The following is a 4985-nucleotide window of genomic DNA, read 5'->3' on the forward strand; positions in this document are numbered from 1 at the left end:
AAGGCCTTTAATGTTAGTTTTCAACCGACATCTTTGATGGTGTTATTGAAGCCCTTTAATGTCGGTTGGGCTTTAATGTCGGTTTAAAAACGACATTAAAGCCCTCTTTAATGTCGGTTTGTCAGTTTTCAACCGACATCTTTGATAGTGTTATTGAAGCCCTTTAATGTCGGTTGAACTCTGATATGTCGGTTTTATTCATTTTTACAAATTTATTTTTATTTAATTGTTACATTATTGTCCTATAGACCGACATTGGGTCAATGTAGATAAATATGTTTTTCACACGCCAACAAATCAATGAAATTCATATTATGTTAGAAACTATAACATTTGTCTTTTACATTTGAATACACAAAATAAAATATTAATATTATGTTTATATATACAATTCTACAATAGTACATGAAAAAAGATTCTAATACAAGAATTAAATAATTAAAAATCCTAAATGCCTTCTCAGTCTTCAATTTTCAACGGTCGCTTGACCATTTCTACACAATCGCTTAGCTTTCAACCAAAGTTGTATTCTGACCTCCACTTCAAAGTTGCTTTCAACATTTTAGTTGCCTTCTTCACATTCCAGTTTCTTGCTCTTAGATATCTCAAAACGGATGGATCCGAACAGTAAATTGATGATTTGCCCGACAAGGGTCCTAAAAGCCTTCGCACCTCACATATCTGTAAAGGATGAAATAAAGGAAAACTGTAAGAGTCAAGCAACTAGAAAAATGGCAGCATTTCAACCTTCTTCGTCTCTAGATTAGCAGCAATTAACAGTTGCACTGGTATGAAGAGGCTAAAAGAGGCTGTAACTGTCAGAAATACCTTCATATGCTGTTCTTCTGATAATATAACTTTCTCACAACCCTTTGAAGGAGGTACCTCTAAATTTAAAGACATGGTTTTTGAATTATGCACCTGGCCAAAAAACAAATTTCAGATTTAAGCAATCTCCAGAATTCCAAGACTCAATACCAGTTTGTACCACATTTTTTAATTCAAACTACCCAACAAAGAGAGCATGTATGTTGTATCTCAATAACACTTATCAATATGGCAAAAGATGATGCATGAACCGAAGATAACAAAAGAAGCATCTAAGAGGCACGCACAAGAAGGGAGATCACTACTCACCCACAAACTATAAAGCTTGAGAGATCTGATGAAAGGATTTATACACGTAATAAGAATTAACAAAATGTTAACTAGAACACTTTTGATTTCTAGTTTTTTAAGCTTCAATATCAAAAATGTTAACTATCACAATTTAAACAGTTCTTGCAACTTATTATCATGATCAAGATTATAAATCATAAGGACTCAAAAACTTTCAACTACTGATATCCAATATTGCACTAAACAGTTGGAAAATTCATCAATTCCAACTTTTCTTAGAAAATTAAACTTAGATATTGACAAAGTGCCACCTCTTATGCTCCCATTCAACTGACTAATAATGCCTTCACTATCCACAACATGAAGAGGTTTTCTTTCAGTCGTTAAAAGGAGAAGTGGGTGCCCTATGTTGTCTGGTTTCCAACATCAACCTCAAAATGACATAGTTAAGTCTCCCTTCACAGTACAGGGGATGGAAAGCTAAACCATATATGAAAAAAAAAAAAAAAAAAAAAAGCAATCTTCCTTCAGATATTTGATCTAGCATCCAAAAATGACGAAGGAAACTTCAGAAAATTAGAGATACAAACCCATACAACCTCATAAAGCTAGGCAAAGGTATGATAAATCAAAGTTTAACAATTCAAGCAAAAAAAATTTACCAAATCAGTGAAAGGACAGAAAACAAATTCCTAGTCCATGCATGGGTAATATACTTCCTTCCAGAATGAGAATGATAGCTAACCCTCAATTGAAACGTTGGTCAAAGGAGCTAACCCTGTTGCAGGAGATAACTTCTAAAAACCACTTAAAATAAAAATCATAGCCTCAAATGGTTAGTGTAATTTAAAGTGGTTAGCAGCTTTCTTTCTATTCCCAAATATGTTTTTCAGAAAAATGAGATTTAAGCTTATTTACGTTACTTTCTTTTATTTCAAGGAAAGAAAAACAACCTTAGAACATGTTACTAAATATATATCTTAGAGATAAAATGCTCAAAGTCAAACACAAGGCTAAGACAGCAGACTAGAACAACAAAATGAAGCTTGCTTTAAGTTATAGCTAAGTCAAATAACCTGAATCTATAATGGAAGTGTTTGAAGCATCCGACAATGGGGGGCTGACTTCTTTGAAGCAAATAATAGGCAAAGCACGCTTCGGTATCTTTCTTGCTTTTGTGATGTTCTGAAAACATTGCATATAGTAAGAAAACCGAGATACAAAGAGAGATTGCAAATGTAATGACTGATAACATACTTGCAAATCTAGCATAAAGTTTTATAATAGAAAACACCCACGTCACTACAACGCATAACAAATCTATGAGTTTTATGCTTGTTAAAAGATTTGCAGCAATTGCTGAAGCCATCTGCCAAAAATCAAGGAAAATATCATCATTAGGAAGGAATAATACAATTTAAAAAACACGCATGAATACTTGAAAGAAAGACAATTAATAGCATAGCAGCCTCCTACAAAACAATCAAGAAAAAACCAGATCAGAGACAATGATTAAAATGCTGCGAATCCAAATATTTGATAATACTTGAACCGTTTCCATACAACTAACAAATAATTACAAAACCAGAAAAACAGCGATGCTGAAGTAGCGGTTGTAAGACTAATTGAGCCAATTAAAAATCTGCCGGATTAATGTGCAATTAATTTCACATCATGCAAGGACGAGCTGTTATAAAGAGACTCTTTGAGACCTACTTAATGCTTATAATTGGGTTAAGATATCCTGCTTTCAACCAAGAAAAGAAAACATTTCTCAATGTAGGCTATGTCCAATCTTCTGTAATTACTTTCTTGGCAATACTTTGGCTGAAAAATGGCCTATTAGATTAGTGATGTGTGAGTTTTCAGGTCTGCACATGACTATTGCTATCGAGTGTTTAGAGCTATTCATGCTGAAAAGTAAAATAAAATAAAAAAAAACCGAATCAGAGGCATAAAGTAAGTTTTCGTTGGCTTTCTCCAGAGCCATATAAAGCTCTTTCCCTCTTGTTATACGAGAAATGACCCAAGCATTATTTTTTGCTCTGATGGTTACTTCCAGTTCCTTTTCCTCACCATCACTATCCTGTTTTGCTCGACTCTTCTCCAGATCAACCTTTTCTCTGAGTTTGCTCATGGCAAGTAAAGAATCCTATAGGACGAAGCTCAAATGAGAAATATCAATCCTCGATGCACGACTAGGAAACAAGTTCAAGTTGTCTCAAGACAAGTAAAGATTCTCATAATATCATCCACTTTCTACCAATATATCTAGAAACCAAATTAATTAAACGATACCAAACAGGAGTAGGCAATAAGGCACGGTACAGTAGCAGCAAATATTTAACTAAAGTTAGCATTTGACCCTCGTTTTTTAACTTGGTACAAGCTAGCGTTGGGGATGGAGCAATAATAATGAACAATCTCCTTAAGGTCAGCAACTTTCCCTAATAAGATGACTTTTTCTTTCCCTACACTGCTTGACTAAAACAAAATATGAAAGGATGATGAAGATATCCCAAGATTGCACTTGTTTGAAAAAATCCAAAAAAAAAAAAACAAACCCAGTTCGTTCTATGAAGCCAACAAAAGAAAAAAAAAACAAGAAAACGAAGAGAATTCTAAGCTAAAGACAGCAAAAACCCATTTCAAAGAAATTTACCTGATTGAAGGAGATGACATCCGACCGGAATCGGGTACGCTCGCCTTTATCACAGTTGATGGAAGTAGGAACATTAGGGACGACAACGCCAGCCGGAAGTACAAGGTCTCTACTTCGAATGAAGTATCAGCTTAGACCCCGATGGACCCGGCTTGCAAGAAGACAATCGCAAATCGTTACAGAGATCGTAGCCGAAGCCGATAACTGAAACCCGAGGAATCTTGCTTGGTTTCGGGAATGAGAAAGATCTCTGCCCGACGATTATTATTCAATTCTTTATATGGATTTCTTTCGTCTTTCGCTTTCTTCATTCTTGAGTCAGGATGAAATTGAGCCCACTACGCAGGGAGTTCTTTTCTCGGAGAGGTCGTTAAATCCACTAAATGTTTTTTATGGCCCAGTTGAACTGGACGAATCCAGGAATCAGATCTCAGGGATTGACTAAGCCAATCATGAATTGAATGACTGGGAAATAGGACCAGCCCAAGAAAAAAGATCAGATTCGGCCGGTCCATTTTGCTCTCTTCCATGCCGATTCGGCCCCCCATTTTTTCTTAGTCTTGAGATATTCTCTCTTTCTCCCCGAAGAAGGAAAAGAAAAGGGAAAGCAGACTCTTTTTTCCTCCTCGAAAATCTAAAGGAATGAATGCGGAATAGCCGCTTCGCTTTCTTCTTTTGAGAATGAAATCTTTCTCAAACTTCTTCGGACCTCTTGATTCCACAGCTGGAAGAACTACAGCCACTGCCACTGGAATTCAAACTAAAGAAGACCTTTCGCTGAGGATGAAGTACGGATTCATTGTCCTTCGGTCTTTCCACCGGGGAGGCAGATGAGGCCCGCTTTCTCGACGGCTGATTGAGGATTGAACCGGTTGATGTTGAAAGACATTTCTCAAAGACGGACAAACACCAAAATTTCGTTAAATTGGATGGAATACCTTTAGGGTTTTGATGGAAAGGGGAAAAGGTTTAGGGTTTTGATGGAAAGGGGAAAAGGCGACGACTAAAGAGGAAAAAGAAGAGAGGAGGAGAATTTATATAGAGAGAGGAAACTTGATTTTTTACCAAATTAAAAAAAAATAAAAATGAAATTACAAAGGGGCTTTAATGTCGGTTTTCAAAAGGGGGTCGTTTAATGTCGGTTTTAAACCGACATTAAAGCTCCTTCTTTAATGTCGGTTTAAAACCGACATTAAACATCCGC

The 4985-nt window shown here is 35.9% G+C and overlaps 1 long non-coding RNA gene across 1 annotated transcript; it reads right to left on the bottom strand.

The window, feature by feature from the left end:
- Positions 1 to 297: 297 nt before the first annotated feature.
- Positions 298 to 3993, bottom strand: LOC127148790 (uncharacterized). Its single transcript, XR_007819893.1, has 2 exons — positions 3782 to 3993; positions 298 to 681 (listed from the first exon to the last, which is right to left on the bottom strand). It is a non-coding gene; the product is annotated as an uncharacterized LOC127148790 (long non-coding RNA).
- Positions 3994 to 4985: the final 992 nt, after the last annotated feature.

This window comes from Cucumis melo, chromosome 4 (assembly GCF_025177605.1).
Source record: "Cucumis melo cultivar AY chromosome 4, USDA_Cmelo_AY_1.0, whole genome shotgun sequence".
Lineage (NCBI taxonomy): Eukaryota > Viridiplantae > Streptophyta > Magnoliopsida > Cucurbitales > Cucurbitaceae > Cucumis > Cucumis melo.